Source organism: Papaver somniferum, chromosome 1 (assembly GCF_003573695.1).
Source record: "Papaver somniferum cultivar HN1 chromosome 1, ASM357369v1, whole genome shotgun sequence".
Taxonomy (NCBI): Eukaryota; Viridiplantae; Streptophyta; class Magnoliopsida; order Ranunculales; family Papaveraceae; genus Papaver; species Papaver somniferum.
This window is the reverse complement of record NC_039358.1, coordinates 74946999-74966962: the sequence shown is the minus strand read 5'-3', so window position 1 is coordinate 74966962 and position 19964 is coordinate 74946999. Positions and strand designations below refer to the sequence as shown.

General features: G+C 37.2%; 1 pseudogene; it reads right to left on the bottom strand.

Annotated features, from left to right (window-relative positions):
- Window positions 1-1687: 1687 nt before the first annotated feature.
- On the bottom strand, window positions 1688-15798 carry LOC113335947 (annotated as a pseudogene).
- Window positions 15799-19964: the final 4166 nt, after the last annotated feature.

Sequence of the window (19964 nt, the reverse complement as noted above, 5' to 3'; positions counted from 1 at the left end):
TCATCGTGATTATGTTGTTGTTTTTTTCCCCAATGGATTTTGAAATTAAATATCATCTTTATCTAAATAAACATATATTTCTATGATAAAAGTGTTGTTTCAATTTAATTCTAAATGTCGAACCCCTAAAAACACAAGTTTTGGATAATTTATCATCATCATGTTTCATTATAGTTATTTTTTATGTAAATTATTTAGCAAATAAGATGATCTTATAATAAGATATAGACACTGCCTTGTTTACATATATATATTGCTAAGTAGTTTTTCCGTCGGGTTATTTGTTTTTCCTAAACGAAAACTCATGTTTTCCTTTTCTTTTCTTTTTTCTCCTCAGTGGGCCTCCTAACCCTGATAAGCCTATGATTTGGTGGAAAATAAAGCCTCCTCAGCCGGGTTATTCAGCATCACGTGCTCGCCCCATCTGTGAGAGGGTTTTACTCATGTTTTCTTTGTTTTAAAATATGGGGGTTTTTCTGTTCTTTTTATTTCTCTGTTGGTTGTTGTTTATACTAAGTAATCTCTTGTTTATATATGTATATACTAATAATAAGTCATCTTGTTCCGACCGATCATCTGTAACTCATGTTTTGGTTTTCTATTATTTTCTCAGTGGGTTTCCCAACCCTGAAAAGCCCATGATTGGTTGGGAAATGAAGCCTGCTCCAGATCGTTCGGTCGCACGTGCTCGCCGCACAAACTTATCATTCCCCCTAGGGGTGTGCAACGGACGGACGGTTGCGGATTAGGGGTCACCCGCAACCGAACCGTCAAAGTTGTGGATTTGCAAAATTGAACCGTGACCGGCCCAATCATACGCGGATTTAACCTTTGCGGATCCGCGGATTTAACCTTTGCGGATCCGCGGATTGTACGGGTCGGTTGCGGATTAACCGCGGATTTCACTCTTGGAATTTAAAAAGATGACAAAGCATTATAGCCAAACTTCGCATAGCAATCTCCAACATGCAAGATTGAATAAGCGTGGAGAACTGGCATTTATGGGCCATTAATCATGCATTATGCATGTTCAGAACTTGTCTAGCTGCATGGGCCAGGGACGTCCATCCAACTAGCTAACTGACGAGTGACGTCCAGTTAATTTGGTAGTTTCCTAGTTGGTACACTTATTATTTTATTAATATACATAGTTGGGCTTAGTGACCAACTCGGGCTTATGGCTAGCAAAGCTGGGCTTCTGCGGTGCGGGTGAATCCGCGGTTTTCAATATTCAACCGCACCCAAACCGCTAAAACGTGCGGATTTGAGAATCCCATCCGTGTCCGGCCCATAAGTTTTGCGGTTTGGGTGAAATCCGCAATTTTGCGAAGGGATACGGATCAAATCCGCGGTTCCGGTTTTTATGCTCACTCCTAATTCCCCCTAAAAAAGTGTTTCCCGTCACTCGTGTTGAAAGGATGCGGGCCCATCCAACCCAAGATGCAGAGAAAAGAAATCACTATGAGAGCCATTTATTGCTGCGGAAATAGAAAGTGTGGTCGACACTTGGTGATAGACGCATTTATGTGTCTATTTTGATCTCAATTCTCAACATTGTTAGTACTCATTTTTATACTTATTATGCTGTTTTATGTTGTTGGGAATACATATTTTAAAACATAAAATTAATTTGCATCAACATGTTTTTATTACCCTTATGCATTTTCCCCGAAATTGGTTCCTCCATGATACTATATAAGCAACAATTGTAACACAAACTTTCAGGTTATCACAGCTTCAAGATCAAGAATCCATACAATGATTCGAAGATATACTACAGTTAAAAATGAGAGATTATTACCATGTAGTAATTAACAAAGAGTACCACCCTTTTGTGAAAAATGGGCATGTTTATGCGTCTTCTGGCGTCTACATTGAGCGCAACAGTCTGATGGAAGAAAGCTTTGGTAGCATGGTTAGCTCAGTGTAACTTGGGGCTAAATTCAAGTCAGTTCACAATTGGTCCGGCCCTGGTATCTTAATGTTGTGTCAGTTCAGAAACGAGATTTTGCAGAAAGGAAAATTTACATTGGGTGAAGCTGATCCTCTCTTCCTCCTCCTTGACAGGTTTTATCAAATCAGAGACAACTTCTGATATCTCTCCAACAAATTCGACGAGCACACCTTCAACACCCATCAAATACTGCACATTAACGGCCTCGCGCACATTATTCAATTCACCATATGTCAAAATCGAAAAAAGAGCTTCCTTAATCCTAGACACTGCTTCTTGATTCCTCAACAAACCTCTAACATCTGATACAATCCCTTGCAAACCATTTTCCAAACACAATTTTACAACTTCATCCAAAGAATTCCTTCTAACATCAGTGTAAGTTTCAGTCCCCCCTTATATTAAGAAATAAATAGGATATCTGTTCTGCAACTTCCTGACAAGCCTTGCTGCATCAGGAACGTAGAGAAAATAACAGGTCTCTCCTTTGCATAGCCCAACACTACTCGCAAAATTTCGCAAAGTCGATCGACAAGTTGTTCGTCTTGATAAACAAAGTAATCATCTAATTTCAATTCAATGTTGAATCCTAATGATGAATTCACATTTTGGAAAGCTTCATGTAATGTACACAAAGAATCATCGTTTTCAACATTCCACTTGCAAATTTTCCATCTTTACTTTTTCTCAACAGAGGCTTACTCACAACAAACTTTTTTTGAGGTCCATCACTGATAACTAAAAAACCCATCTAAAGTAATTTCAGCAAATTTTCTCTCAGATATCGTCATATACATATCGTTGTTTTCTTTTCCGGTGATGATTTCATCGTCGTGGAAAATAACCGGCACGTTATCTTTCGTAACTTGAACATCGAACTCAACATAATCGACTACGTAATCTGCAGCTTTATTGAAAGAAAGAATTGAATTCTCTTTGACCGACTTCATTCTTTCATCAGAAGATGATGATGAATTCTAAGAATACGACAAGAATAAAAGCTTAGGAACTTGATCAAGATAAGGAACATTAGAGACACGAAGAAGAGATTTCAGAGCAGCTGTTAAAGACTAATTTTTTTGTTGGTGATGAAAATAGGGGGTTCGATGGAAGGCAATTTATCGGAGGTGAAGGGAATAAACTTTGGATTGTGTTTTTGAATATTCTTTCCTGTTTTACATTTTAATAAAAGTTGTAATTCGGGATGAAGACGGAATATTCTGCTGGTTCTAGAGGCTTCGCGTATGATGGTACGAGTATGGGATGGGTGGCCCCGGCTATGAGTACCATACCTGTAAGTATAGGCACCCACTTTCTCAACTTGACAGTTTGACACTGGCAAATAACAATTGATATGAGGGTTAATAACTACACAAATTGAAATGGTGGGGTGATCGAATTTTATATAGTGGTAAATAAAGTTGTCATTCACTCGTATTTGATGAGATTGATTTTAAGAATTAATAAACTAAAATAAAACAAAAAATATATACAAAATATGTCACAGGATGAAAAGTTTACTAGGATTTAGGATTTCACTGACTTTCATATTCAAGTGGTTCAAAAATTAATCCAAGATAATTATAGCTCAAAATAAAAGAAACACTAACTCTATTCTTTGCCAAAGTAGATTTCATAAAACATTAGTTGTATATTGTAAGCATGAAGCATCAAAATTACCTAGAACCAAGTATGCGTCATCAAACAAAGTCACAAATAATTAATAGAAATCATAAATCATTAAAAATCGGTGCAAAAAGTAATTAAGGAATTAATTTAATTTACCACATGATGAAATTCAGCTTCGTCCATCGCCCCAGAGATGGGGTATAACACCTCATGTTGGAAATACACTCAAAAGTTGATTTCATTGCTCAAAAAGGTGTTTGCAAGAGGAAAGAGTATAAATCAGTGTGTTTGTAACAGATACAACTGTTACAGAACCCACTGTTACAGAGAAACACTAACAGACTGTTGCGAACTCGAAATAATTGTTACAGAAATTGTTACAAAGTTATTGGATTTGAATGTATAGGCAACGGTTTCTGCGACTGTCTAAATATGTTGTTTTGTGTTCTTCCTCTTCTTCACCTGAAAGTGCAGAACTCGTCTGCAACTTCTTCTACGGACCAGAACTTCACCCCTAGCTCTCCATACCCTTCTGCGAGTTCCTTGAAACCCTTTTATACCCAACAACCATCAAATCTTCCATATCTTCACGTAATAAATTCTTGTTATTTCTCTAGAAAAATACAAGAATAATTCTCCATTATTAACTCTTCCATGTTGTTGTTGTAGCTCAATTTACTCCAAACAAGCTTCTCCCTTACGTCAGACAACACTCAAATGCTGCAGCCACGAAATTTCTCACACAAAACTCGTGTAATCCCGAGTATTTCTCTAACTTCCCTGTTTGAGATCAAACACCTTCAAAACATGTGAAAGACGTGGGTACATCATGAGCACATAATACTTGTCCAAATACCTCGACAATCTGCAACAAAATCTTCTCTTATCTTCCAAATATAGTAATAGAATATCCGAGTATTATTTCCTTCTCTGTTTTGTTGAAATTCATAGATAATCCTCATTCACTCGAAATTATAGCTATTACCAATCCTGTTTTATCCAAAAAGGATATTCCCAAACCAAATCCACGAAAAGATTGCATAAAATCACGTCCAAAATCCGCCCTGAGAAGTCTGCATGTTACCAGAGTTCCAAACAACATTTTCCCGCCAAATATTTCTCAAACCGTGAAGAAGATAGCCCCCTATTCATAGTAGGGTGTGAATAGCATGTGGATGTCTTGGGGTGCAAATAGTGATCGAGGTGCCCCTTAGTAATTGGGTGCCCCTTATCCAAAGTAGGGGCCCGTTGAGCAATTGTCCTCCGGGGTGCCTTCAACAACTTTTCGATCCGAATTTTCCAAAAATGTTTATTGCCCCAAAATACCTACAAACACGTAAAACACCATAATAAGTACAAAATCGAGTACCAACAATGCAGAAAATTGAGGACAACTTAGACACAAAAATGTGTCTATCAAATACCCCCAAACTTATTATTTGCTAGTCCTCGAGCAAATCTATTCTAGAAAATAAAAATCCTAACTCACTGTCGTAGGCATCGCGATTGTACTTAGCATGTGCAACAAGCCTTTGAACCCCTAGGTGGCCCTAGTGGCCGAGTTATAGTCTTGGGAGGGTTTACCAGAGGTGTACCCACAAAACCTTTACTCCAGACCTTAGCTATTTACAAAGAACCTTGGAAGGCACTATAGAATCTCCTTGGTTGGCATACTCTCATTGACTACAGGAGGAAGTACCCTGATGCGAAATTCCAATTGTTGTACACGAGTTTGCACTCGAGCATACTAAAATTCATATATAAGTGACAGAGCTCTACTCAGATAGTTCCTGGACATCATAACCGGAGTCAACCAATCACATGAAAAGATCAAGAAGATGGATGTAGAGAAAAACGTAGATGGTTTTGATGTTGACTAATGTGAACGGTGTTTCCCATATCTGTCTGAAGGCCACTACTAGGATGAACCTATCCTAATGGACTGAGATACCGGTCTGACTAATATCAACACAGCTGGCATATACAAGGGGACCAGCGGGTGATAATCCTAACTCTAGGTCAACACAACTGGCATATACAAGGGCACCAGTGGTCGACTTTATTGAATTTATAACAACTTGAATCGTGTGCCCCACCAAATCACTTGAATCCCCGGCAACGGCGCCAAAAACTTGGTAGGCTTCTAAAAGGTCCTAAAAATTATCCCCGGCCAAAAACTTGGTGGGCCCGGAGATATGTATAAATTAAGCGCAATGAAACGCGGGGGCCTACAGTAATACCGCAAGTGCACGGTCGTCAGTTGTAGCTCGTGCAAGTACGGGTCGATCCACAGAGATCGGGTGTGTTTTGGAGTATTCTAACTATTTGGGCTCTAAATTTGCTAATGGGCTTTGAATACCAAAGGGTCTTGAATATCAATGGGCTTTGAATACCCTTAGGAACTGTTGCTTTCACAATAAGAGCAAGATGGGCTTTGATTAACTGTGAAGCAGTTTGGGCTTTGGTCTTTTGAATTGCACTGGGCCTTGGATTCAGTCAAGGATCTGGGCCTTTGGATTAAACCTGGGCTTTTATTTTGGTCTTTTGATGAGCTCAAGTTGTGCTCTGGGCTTTTGGGCTCAATGGGATTGAGCTAACAGTGGACTGTGGGCTGGGCTTTGGAGAGGAAGCAGCAGCAGTGGCAGCTAGGGGTGAACAAGGCAGCACAGCAACATCAACAAGAACAGCATCCAACTAGAATGCAGTAACAAGAACAAGGAGAACAAGAATTGCTGCCTTGCACAGCAGCAGAAGTGGCAGAGAAGGCAATGCAGCAGCTGCACAAGCAGTGCACAACAGCACAAGGCCAAGAAGAAGGAAAGGCAGTTAACAGGAAAAGAAGTAGCAGCAGGGGAAGAAAACAGTACAATGCAGCAGTGCAATGCAGCAAGGCAAGTGCACAGCAGCAGTGCAAGGCAAGTGAGAAAGAAAAGATGGCAGTGAACAAAACAGTGAAGACAATAAAGAAAACAAGCAGAGAACAATGCAAGAACTAAACAAAGCAAATACTACACAGCAAAGAAAGATAACAAAACAAACCAAGGCCTAAGGCCAAGGGCAGGGATGTGGAGAAGCTAACAGAGCAAAGCTAAGGCATTCTTCTAGAGTGGGAAGAGAACTAGCTTGCTCATTGTCACTAGTGAGCACTAGTTTCTCCCCACTATTCAATCAACACAATGCACCTAAGCATACAAAAGGAATGGCAAGATAATCAGCTTGCTATGAGCACTGATTTCTTCCATTACACAATCAAATCAAAGCTTCAAAGGCTTCTAGCCTAGCATTCCATCACTTCACAGTGCACAAACTTAACACTAAACTAAACATGGCACTAACAGTGACAAATTAAAATTAAACAGGAACACATTAAACAGGAAATTAAAACATGAAATTAAAACATGCATATTAACAGGAAAATAACAATTTTAACAGGAGCACATTTAACAGGAGACAAACAATTTTAACATATGCAGTGAAATTGAGCAGAACACATTAAAGAGAAAAACATTAACATTAACAGGACATGAAAGTCCTGGATGCCGGCTAATCCAAGCATAGTCTTTACATCACACCCACAAGGCTATTTATAGTCCACAACACAATTAGGGTTCTACCAAAAACAATTCCCAAATTAAAAACAGTAGACTAGGGTTTGATTTCTTTACCTAATTTGATGTAGCAACATCAAATTAAACTCGACCCATTCTTCTATTTGTCCTCCTCTACCTCTCCATGCCTTCAATTTCACTCTAGCTTCACCTAATTCTCTATCATGTCTATCAATGCTTTTTCTCTATTTTCAAAACCCTAGACTAGGGGAAAACAGTGAAAAGAAGTGAGAGGCATGTTAGAGTGATAGGGGTTTCAATGTTGAGCAGGTGGGGAGTTGGTGGTAGCGGACATGGAGGTACGGCGGTGGTGGCAGTGGAGTTGGTTCTGCAAACAGGGAGGTGATGGAGGAGAGGGGCTCGACTGTTTTGGGAAGAAGGGGGGTGTTTGGTTAGGTGGTAAGGTTCGGTTGCTAGGGTGTTAGGCGGCTTCATAAAATTGAAAGAACAGCGAGGATGAGCCGTGGGATGTGGAGCTGGTAGGTAGATCGGACGGTGATGCGGAGGCAAGCGAGGAGCGACCGTCGGATGAAGTGATACAACGAAACTAACGGTGCTAGATTAGGTTAGGTGCTGTAGTGTAAGGCGGAGATATCAAACTTTGATGAACAGCAAGGGAGCAACCGTTGGATTCAACTACCATCTAATCTGAAGGCTTGGAATTTCAGCGCTGTGGTGCTTGGCAGAGACTTCAGATTTTGATGCTCTATGAAGGAGCGACCGTCGGATGCTTCTGAGAGCTGATCTGATGGCTGAGAACGGAGGCGTTTTTGTGTGTAGAAAATGAGGTTGTGCGCACCATTCTTCGCGGCTTCCTTGGGTGATTTCTCCCGGCTTTTCACTACTTCTCTGCTCTTTTTGCTCCGCAAGTCATCCAGACTTTATTTATTACCTAAAAATGCAAAATTAATTAATAAAAATATTTATTCTTGAAAACAATGAAAATACAGAATATGGGATAAAATGTAGAATTAATGCATAAAAGATGAGTTAAATGCCAACAAAAAGGGATAAATATATACAATATTTGGCACTCATCAATGGTTTTGATGTTGACTAATGTGAACGGTGTTTCCCATATCTGTCTGAAGGCCACTACTAGGATGAACCTATCCTAATGGACTGAGATACCGGTCTGACTAATATCAACACAGCTGGCATATACAAGGGGACCAGCGGGTGATAATCCTAACTCTAGGTCAACACAACTGGCATATACAAGGGCACCAGTGGTCGACTTTATTGAATTTATAACAACTTGAATCGTGTGCCCCACCAAATCACTTAGAAACATAGTTAAAAGAAAAGAAAATAAAAACAGAAGTGAAAAGGATTTAACGAGATATGGCGAAACTACCATGTTTTTTTTTCTAACATCTGAGATCTGTGCTTTTATGAATAGACTCTATTTAGATGTTTCCATCCAGCTCAGATTGGTTCCTCAACTCCTACAACCAAGATGCTTCCATTCACTTAGATTGGTTAGTGCCATCCTTAATAAACATAAATTTCTAGGCTTTGGAGTTTATTTGTTGCAACTAAAAAGTTTCTCCCATACCCCCAAACTTAAATCTAACATTGTCCTCAATATTCTAAAGATAAAATTAAAAGCATGAACAAGGAGAAACTGTTACCACTTGAAGCAAAATAGTTAAAGAAAGATATTACCGTGTTGCATGATAATGGGTTACCTCCCAAGAAGTACTAAGTTTAAAGTCTTCAGCCAGACATCGTAAGGAATTAGTCACCTCATAGAATCATAAAGAAGTAACCTGAACAACTACGGGTCATCTAAATCAAAAATTGTTACCCAAAGGAAAAGGAAATTACAACAGACCATGAAGAGACCGAACAAACCCTTATCTAATTTTTTAATTAAGATACCTATATCTAGTTGTGGTTCAGGTTCAGGTTCTATAAAAGGGTCTAGGTAAAATATTTTCATGGACTGCATTTCCTCGTAGCTAAGATCCGATTCAGGTATTAGAGTCTGGAAAAACTCAAGTAAAAACTTAGAAGCACATAATAATAACCTGAATAATTGGGGATCCTCTAAGTCAATCATATTTGACTCACACAGTTGACCACAATAGTGGTCATTCTTAAGCAAATGTGTCGATCCTAATCTCCTAAGGTAATTAGGTTTAGTCTCAAAACTTAATAATTGACACATCTGAAACTTATACGTTGCCACAATTGGTTGAAAAATAGTTGGTGGGAAAACAAAGTCAATTTGGGTATTATCCCCTAGGTAAACCACATCAACCAGAGGATGGGTTTCTAACAACTGAACTTCTTCTTGGACATTATTAGGTTCGAGAGAGCTAGTATGAAGATAATCTGGCACAATGGTTGAGGCACATATATCAAGTCCCAAGTGAGGGACCTTTCTAAGAGTTAAAGCACATCGAGAATGATAATCACCCCCAAACTTAGAGTTTTCAGTGTCTCTATAAAGACTAGTCACAACTTCCCTAATTTCTAGGTCATCAGATTCCTGGAAATGGTCAATCGATTCTTCTAAGTCAGGTTCATCCTCACTCATCTCTACGAGTTCACTATCCTTGTCTAAGACTATTGTTTCTAAATCGTTAGACTCAAAATAAACTCGTTCCTCTAAACCTTCGTTGGCTTCGTGAAAAGGAAATACTACATCGTCTAAAACGGGGATATTTCTAGTCAAATCCTCGTCCTTTTGAATAGGTGAATAATTATTAAAATTATTTGGATTTGTACTAGAATTAGCATTATCATTATAAAGCTCATTGGGAGTAACAGATTCCTCACTATGCCTATATATTTCAGATTCTTCATCAATACTATCCTCATCACAATCATTATTGTAATAACATGAAAATGATCGAACCTCATCTAAACAAGTAGTGTTACCAATTCTAACCTCGTCATCTTGATTATGTGAATAAAACCTATCCTTATTTTCAAGGGTGGTATTGGGAACACTATACTGAAAATTAAGACTATCTTGAGCAAATTTTTCCACAATCCTATTTGTACTCTCACTAAATTGCTAGAGGGACTCTTTTAGAGACATCTTAGTTGACTGCTCTACGGACTCTTCTGGAAGCGGAATATTATAACTCTCTTTCATAAATAAGTGAAACTTATGTGTTGACTCATTGAAACTCTTGAGAGACTCTTCTAGATAAATAGGAGGTTCGTTTTGCTCGTATGACCTGTGGGTGTGAAAATAGTAGTTAGGCTCATCATGGTATGATTCGTAACCTTTAAAAGGTGGATGTTCTCAACCACTATTCACACTATGGTCAAAGTAGTAATGTCCATTTTGTTCAGTTGGATATTCGTTTTATTGGCTATTATAATACCAATTTGACATTCTCAACACAAAATAAAACCCACTGACAGGGGATTCGTGGGTGGATAGAGTCTTACCTCCCGTACCAGATATGCGATGGACCGTTGAAGTCGACTCAGGCCACCGACTCCGATGTCAGTGTACGAACCTGAGGGGCCGAGACAGTATCGTAACAGTATTTAACTAACCCTTCCTTAGGGTTTTAAAAAATAATGTCCCAAAAATAAAATCCAAAAAGTCTAAAAATAAAAAGAAAAAAAAATTACAAAAACAAAATCCTATTTACAGTTTCTAAAAATAAAATAAAAGAAAAAAAAAATTAACTAAATACAAAATCTTCTTCTTTACTCCTTTTGGATTCTTTTTTTTCTTTCCTTTTTGGGCTTTGCTTTTCTCTTCAGCACTTTCTCTTTTTCTTTGGCGTAGCTTCGAATCTGAAAGCAAACAAAAAATACCAAAACGCATAAAAAAGAACAAAAATAATAAAAATATAAATAAAACCTAAAAACAAATATATACACAAGTCCGCGCCGGCGGCGCCAAAAATTGATCGAATTTTATATAGTGGTAAATAGAGTTGTCGTTCACTCAGACTTCATGATATTGATTTTAAGGATTAATAAACTAAAATAAATGAAAAAATATATACAAAATATGTCACAGGATGAAGAGTTTACTGGAACTCAGGATTTCACTGACTTTCATATTCAAGTGGTTCAAAAATTAATCCAAGGCAATTATAGCTCAAAATAAAAGAAACACTAATTCTATTCTTTGCCAAATTAGATTTCATAAAACATTAGTTGTATATTGTAAGCATGAAGCATCAAAATTACCTAGAACCAAGTATGCGTCATCAAACAAAGTCACAAATAATTAATAGAAATCATAAATCATTAAAAATCGGTGCAAAAAGTAATTAAGGAATTAATTTAATTTACCACATGATGAAATTCAGCTTCGTCCGTCGCCCCAGACATGGGTCTAACTCCTCATGTTGTAAATACACTCAAAAGTTGATTTCATTGCTCAAAAAGGTGTTTGCAAGAGGAAAGAGTATAAATCAGTGTGTTTGTAACAGATATAACTGTTACAGAACCCACAGTTACAGAGAAACACTAACAGACTGTTGCGAACACGAAATAATTGTTACAGAAATTGTTACAAAGTTATTGGATTTAAATGTATAGGCAACGGTTTCTGCGACTGCCTAAATATGTTGTTTTGTGTTCTTCCTCTTCTTCACCTGAAAGTGCAGAACTCGTCTGCAACTTCTTCTACGGACCAGAACTTCACCCCTAGCTCTCCATACCCTTCTGCGAGTTCCTTGAAACCCTTTTATACCCAACAACCATCAAATCTTCCATATCTTCACGTAATAAATTCTTGTTATTTCTCCAGAAAAATACAAGAATAATTCTCCATTATTAACTCTTCCATGTTGCTGTTGTAGCTCAATGTACTCCAAACAAGCTTCTCCCTTACGTCAGACAACACTCAAATGCTGCAGCCACGAAATTTCTCACACAAAACTCGTGTAATCCCGAGTATTTCTCTAACTTCCCTGTTTGAGATCAAACACCTTCAAAACATGTGAAAGACGTGGGTACATCACGAGCACATAATACTTGTCCAAATACCTCGACAATCTGCAACAAAATCTTTTCTTATCTTCCAAATATAGTAATAGAATATCCGAGTATTATTTCCTTCTCTGTTTTGTTGAAATTCATAGATAATCCTCATTCACTCGAAATTATAGCTATTACCAATCCTGTTTTATCCAAAAAGGATATTCCCAAACCAAATCCACGAAAAGATTGCATAGAATCACGTCCAAAATCCTCCCTGAGAAGTCTGTATGTTACCGGAGTTCCAAACAACATTTTCCCGCCAAATATTTCTCAAACCGTGAAGAAGAAGATAGCCCCCTATCTAGAGTAGGGTGCGAATAGAAGGTGGATGTCTTGGGGTGCAAATAGTGATCGAGGTGCCCCTTAGTAATTGGGTGCCCCTTATCCAAAGTAGGGGTCCGTCAAGCAATTGTCTTCCGGGGGTGCCTTCAACAACTTTTCGAGCCGAATTTTCCAAAAATGTTTATTGCCCCAAAATAACTACAAACACATAAAACACCATAATAAGTACAAAATCGAGTACCAACAATGCAGAAAATTGAGGACAACTTAGACACAAAAATGTGTCTATCACCCAAAAATGACTCCTGTTAATTCCAAAATGCGGATTCCAATAACAATTTGTGGAGGCAGTTTTTTCTTAGGTTTAAGTAGTTGTTCGAATTACTCCTATTAAAATTCTTTATGAATCAAGAAAATCAAACTCTATCAAAACCGACTGACACATTTAATAGAACCCTATGATAGCCTTAGGAACCAAGAAACGTATACTCCATCGACAAACACATTTAATAAAAATCCCCTGTTAGCCTTGAAAGATGGGACGGGCCCCACAAATTTGTATGTTAATTTTGGTGAAGTTTTTTTTTTCGATTTTTCTAAATTTTTTAGAACAACCAATATTCACAGTTCAAAATTGCAAATTTAGAATTCGATTTTGTGCACATTCCTATAAAGAGTACTAGAGAAACCAGGATTCAATATTGAGGGGGTTAAATTTTCCTTTTTGTAAATGTGGCAATTACTTTTTTTATGTGCTCATAAAGTTGGCGATTTTTTAGATCAGTTACTTTTCAATTTTTATTGATTTTGTTATGCTTCGATTGTATGAAAAAATAAAATAGTCCAACTCCAACTGTTTGGGTGGGTTAAATTATACAAATATTATGATTTAGGTTGCTAAGTTGTGCAATGATGTTTGTCGCAAGTGTAACAATTACTTTAGATATTTCCACTAAAATTAACAAGTAATATAGCGATAATAAGAATCGTTTCCACGGAGACCCCTGTAAATAAGATGTTATTTAGATTAAGAAAACTACATTAAAAGCAAATACTAAGGGAGGATTAGTTTGATTAAAGTAAATAACAAGAACAAAAAGAAAAGGATGACTAGGGATTCTTTCGTCGTCACCAAACATTAACTTCATCACCATATTGATCTATCATTCGTTAAAATCATTCATCTCCAATAACATGTAAAATTAGCTATCCCCAAATTTTTTTGTCTCACCAAATAACATGTACGTTTAGTCACTGGAATTTATCCATCTGAACCACCAAAACGCGCACTCTCACGGTGCAACTCAGAACACTTTTACAAGTTGGGAACTTAGATTGATTCCATCAATTAAATCAGTATGATCAGTTAACTCATTGGCGTTGTCTTCAAATGAGATTTCTCCACAAATGTACATAATCCCTCTACAAGGCGCCGCGTTAGCTACGTGTGTAGGAGATAATCGATAATATGAACAACTCAACTATCAACTAGCGTTAAAATGATCAATAGATTAATTTAACTTGTTAGAGTATTGATCGGTCGAACTCACAAGTGTTGTTATCTCCAGCTTGTTGTCAAATTTAGTTGTCAAAACTATATCTTGATTTCTAGTCTACATCTCGTCAAGTCTCGGACTAGGATAGAAGTGTGTAGTTGAGAATCGGGTATCACTGCGTTCTACTGTTTGAAGGCGAAGATCAACAAGAGCTTTGGAGAACTTCAACATCAAAAGGTAAGTGAAGACTGAACCACCTATTTCTCAAGTTTTCACCTTTCTATCTATGAGACGTTGTCGCATGACTAGACAGTACATGCATAATAGAAATTTTGAGTCGAGTTTATCTTGAATATTATTCACGAAATATGACTAAGATTAAGAACACTTTTTCATACTCGATGAATTTGGTTTAGAACAATTTATTGTTTGTAACCTAATTATGGTTCAAGATTTAATCGTTTGAAAATAACATGGAAGAATAATATGTGTCATTGATGTTATTCGGGAATGTTTCGAATCGATTATTATAGATATATAAAACTACTGTAAACCTGGATACATGACAGTATGCATACTAGTTCACATATTGGGAGAATCGTTATAAGTCCAGAGTCGCAGTACATGTACCTAGTACACGTATAGGCGTAGCTATAGTTCGGCAACGACTTTTTGGTATGCATACCTGGTATCCATACCATAAAAAGTCTGTTGATCGTGAACAAGGAAAGGTTCGCATACCCAGTATGCAAACAGAAAAAGGTCTGTTGGTTTCAAAACCGAAAACGGTACGCATACCCAGTACGCAAACCATAAAATATCTGTGAGTTCCTGAACTCGTTTTTGTCTTAAGGGTATCCACACCCGGTACATGTACTACGACAAATGTATTGACGAACATGTACAATACACATACCAGGTACACGTACTTACCCTGTCGAATATTTTCAGATGCATTTGAACAACTCTCTAAGAACACTATCTAGACATTTTTGATCATATGTGTGATTCAAGAAAAATCTTAAAGTGTTATATGAAAATGGTTAAGCTTGTCGTTCAATTGGATAGTTTCGGCTAACCTACATAAACATGTCACTATACACGATTCAGTTACGATTCCTCCTAACCAGAGTGTATATTCTACTTACTGTGTACGAAGGGTTTGGCAAGGTTTTTGAAGTTAGGAATGACACGGAAAAGATGGGTTTTGCAGAGATGGAGATGTGATACAAATTTGTGGGTTTGTTTTAAGGGTTTTGACTGATTGTTAGAACCCCATGAATGACAGAACTGTCTCATTGCAGTTCTGGTAGCGAGATAGTAGCGAGGAGACCACCAGATCTGCTCTAGTATGTGCATTATTAAACATGGTTCAGTGGTGTAAGTGTGTGGGTTCATAATGATGATTAGAAGTCTAGGACTTAATAAGAAATTGAGATACGATTAATACAAATCTGTATAAGAGATTTTGAGCTGAGTTTGGCCGATAAGTCAAGGAATTGGGGAAGAGTTTGCTGTCGAGAAAACAATTAGGGAATGAATCTTGTGCCGTCAATTATGGAATTTTTAGAAGTTTGTCTTGTTAGGAAACTTGGGTCTCAATCCAATTCGATATTGCAGGGGTAAAGCAAGCTATAAAAGGGGATAAAACCTACAGAAAAGAGATTATCCCAATACCCCTTCACGACTGCACACAACTCTAGTTTCAACGACCTTTAGCTCGTTGAACAACCCTCACCAGTTACCCCACCTACAGTTTGCATTCCATTATCATCTACATAACATCATCATCCACCTGCATACCACCAACCACACCATCACCAAGTTTGCTGCGAGCTACATCTCCACCTGCACCTTCCATTCACTTCCATACCACCGTTCGTTCCCGCATAGAGCTAGAGAACCTTCACAGTCACCAACTACAGTAGCACTAGTTCTTAGATCATCAATACAATACCAATCCAGCAGCAGTTCTTACTTCACCGTCACCATTTCGTCTACCAACAACAACAAGCATTCGCACCCACGGTCTATACAATACAACCTCCATTTGTTCGCTGCAATAATACCATTTCACCTGCTTTTTATTTGGGTTTGCTTAATCGGTTTAGAATATGTGTTTCGTTGTTTACCAAGAAATCCAGTAGCTAAATACTTGTTTGATTAGGAATATTTTGAAGTTGTGTGACTTGAGTTTTGATAACTTATACGAGTTAATCTTTCTTCTAATATCGTTTTATTGTTTGTCTCCTACCGTGCTTATCACCTTTGTTGAGTGACCAATTAGATAACTTGTTTGCTGATACTAATGCTAGATTTTAGAGTCTTAATCCGTAATTGTTAAGATAATATAATCATAAGTAGCAAAACATCAACGTTGCAATGGGATTTTGTGGATTTTGGTGTGTATTTGTCAACCCTAAGTTAACATGTAGAACTTATGAGCATGTGGTTAGGATCAATCCAACTCATACAGAATACCGGTTAGTCAAGTTACACTTGAGAGTTGACTAGACACGATTAGAGAACTTATCCTACGAAGTGATTTTGGAGTTTAATGGACTTGTTAAACTTATAACTTGTCAAGGATTGTTAATAAACGTATTCTGAAAGAGATTCATGTTCACTAGTGGAGAAAGACCCCATACTCATCCTCATTGTTTGCATTAGTATTTGTTTCGTAGTTTTTGCATTATTTATACTTTCAGAAATTTAATAGACAACTTTGACTCAACTTTCCCTTAGGAACGAACCTGCCTATCATTGTGTTATTTATTAGTGTAAGATTATATCAGTTTACCGGTTGGACTGATTGGTTATTAGTTTTTATCACGGTTTTAGTAAAATTAGTGGGTCATAATTGAACCAACCCAGTTTTTTGATTGGTTCACTGGTTTTCTGGGTCCAACCGGCCAAGCTGGAATGGGTCTTAAAACACTGGTCCAAACTTCCTAAATATAATTGTACTATGGGTAGTTGTACGCCAAAGAAGTTACTTCTCAAAGAAAAAAAGTGAACATAACCACAAAATTGTACATGCTATTTGGATGCACACTCAGAAACTACTTTTCGATTTCTGGAAGTCTAAAAGTCAGAAATCGATTTGACAATAATTTTCAAGAACGATTTCTAGAAGCAGAAAAATCAGCTTTTAGTGAAGCAAAATAGTTTTGCTTTCGAAGCAGATTTGTATCCAAACGCGCTAACAACGTCCAAAAGGCTGAGGCATATTCAACGATAATTTTGATACGGACATTCATGAAAAGATTTATAGATTCTGCATTTTGAACACATACAACCACAATTTCTTAAGGTGCTAGATGATGCTTTTTATTGGTTTAATGCTCATTTTCAGATAGATGACATTGTTGATCATGCCACTGTGGAAGAGACTAGCAACTTAGTTGTACATAATGTTCCTGATGTTTGGATTCCCCCTTCAGAGAATGTTATTAAGATAAATGTCGATGCTGCCATTCACTTGGGGAAATCTGCTACCGTTGCTATTGCAAGAGATCGTAATGGTGGTCTGATTGCTATTTCCACTACCAACTCCAACAATATTATACCACAAGTGGCTGAGGTGAATGGTTTTTTGGCTGCTTTATCCTTGGCTCAGAACTTGCGGTACGATAATGTTATAGTGGAAGGCGACTGTCAAACGGTGGTGAAGGTGATTAACGGCGACATAACTCATATGCCTTGAGAATTCAGAGATCAACCGAAGATATGAGGTGGTTGTGAAATCAGTTTCAGTCGGTCTCTTTCAAATTCGTGAAGAGAGGAGCTAACTCTGCGGCTCATAACCTCGCGTCTTATACTGTGTTGCATAATGTCCAGAATTGTTGGACATCTTCCCAAATCCCTCATTCTATTTTTGCTAGTATCTCAGCTGACATTTCTTGAGTCTAGTTGTTTTTCTTTTATTTTGTCGTATTTGTGAAGCTTCCCTGGTTGCGTTATGAAGTCAAATGACCATAGATTGACTGCCATATCCAACATGACGAGATGAAACGGGTCCAGATCCTTTGTACCCAGAAGCTTTCTGTCCTCCTGTCCCGGCTTCGTAGAGAGTGACACCTGTTTTTTAGTTTTAATATTAGATTTGACGGCGTTTACTACCATTACCCATTTATGGAATTTCTGCTAGAACAAAAACGAAACAGTTACATTAATTTTTGGTTGGCCATCCTTAAACACAAAATCCAAACAAAGATTTAAATTACATGGAAAAATTATTACCATGATTTACTAAATGTCTCCTACCAATGAAGAACCAAAATTATCAGTCAATACAACCCTCAATTTTTTTCTTATTCTATGATGAGTAATTGATTTGAATTCTCCTCCATCACCATCAACGATCGTAGCATTGAAAAAAATTGTTAGTACAGAAAGAGAAATCATAGTTTAAACCTAATCGTTAACTTCTGCCTATTTTCGTAGCTTAAACCAATCACACCCTAAAACCCCAAATTAAATGTGGGTTCGTGTTTTTTAATCTCGAAGTCATTGTGAAAGGGAAGAAAAACCGGTAGAAGGCGAAGAAGTTTCAGGGAAAAAAAACAAAAAAGAAGAAGATGAACATTAACATGATCATCTTTTTATTTTCTACGTACTCTGTACTTTCCCTTTCAATATAAAAATAATTACACAAAATTAATAATTTCTGGGTGAAATGGATAGTTAGATTTTCATATTGTTTAAATGGACAAAAATGTAAAAATAGGCAGGATGTAACCAATTTTATCGTGACCATTTTCAAATATTTTTCTTATTTTTAATTTGTACAGGATGTATCCAGTTTCATCTTTGCTATCTTTCGGTTTAACATGTGGGCTCCACTCTCTGATTCACAGTTATGATTGCTTCATCTTTAGCCGTTCGTTTGATCATCAAACTTATTTTTGACCGTGAAAATAGAATACTGTGTTCGATCATCTTTTTTTTTTAGCCCCTTGTGTTTAATCCCCAAAAATTGGCCGCATTAACTACCACCAACCTGATTGCTTCCCCTGGAAAGGTAGGTATTTTTGCAGGGTGTTTGGGTCAATAGCATACTGCCACGATACCATTGTTTTTTCGCCACTGTTGCTTTTTCATAGTACCTTCATCAAAATCAATTAATTAATATGACAAAAACAAAAATGAAAAAGAAAATCAGAATTTGTTTTCTAGTGGCCTTCTGTTTGTTTTACTTCTGTTTCCAGCACAAGACAATTTCATGTCGGAAAACAAAAACCGGTCGATTATGAGTTTCCCTTTCTCAGCATCACTCAAGTTATCAAAACCACGAACTGAGTCATTCAATTCAGAAACACATGAGTGCAGCCATTCAATTTCAATGATGATTTCCCACAAAAAAGACCAATCGTGGTTTCAGTACTAGAATGATCTTGATTTTGGACATTGAAGAAATATTCAAGAAGTTGTGACATAGTATCAAGAATATGGTTAAGGTTTGGGTAACAGAATTCATCTTCGCTAAGACTTTATGATCCTAAAAGCTAAAACATATCATCATTTATAATTCTACTTACTTAAGTTGGCAGACAGGTAGTACCAAGTCAAGAACCACAGGTAGTTATCATATTTTCTACTCAAGTTTTCCAGTAAAGGTCTAACTTAATAATAATCCTCACTCACCTAGTCATGTACCACAGATAGGCACTTGCATCCCGTCAAACATTAATTTGCTCTAAGAGACCAGAATTATTCCGCAATTTTTCCATAAAGATGACCAAAATAACACAAAATTGGTTAAAAAGACCGGAAAATGGGTCATTTGTCCAAATATTTTTAAATCACGGTTCAAATGGACGAGTAAAAAATAATTTGGGTGAAATGGCCAAAAAAAATTTTTAGTAAGGATGAAACCAGTTTCATCCTAGCTTAAATTTAAAAAATAGCAAGGATGAAACTGGATACATCCTGTTTAAATTAAAAATAAGAAAAAATATTTGAAAATAGGCACGATGAAATTGGTTACATCCTGCCTATTTTTACATTTTTGTCCATTTAAACAGT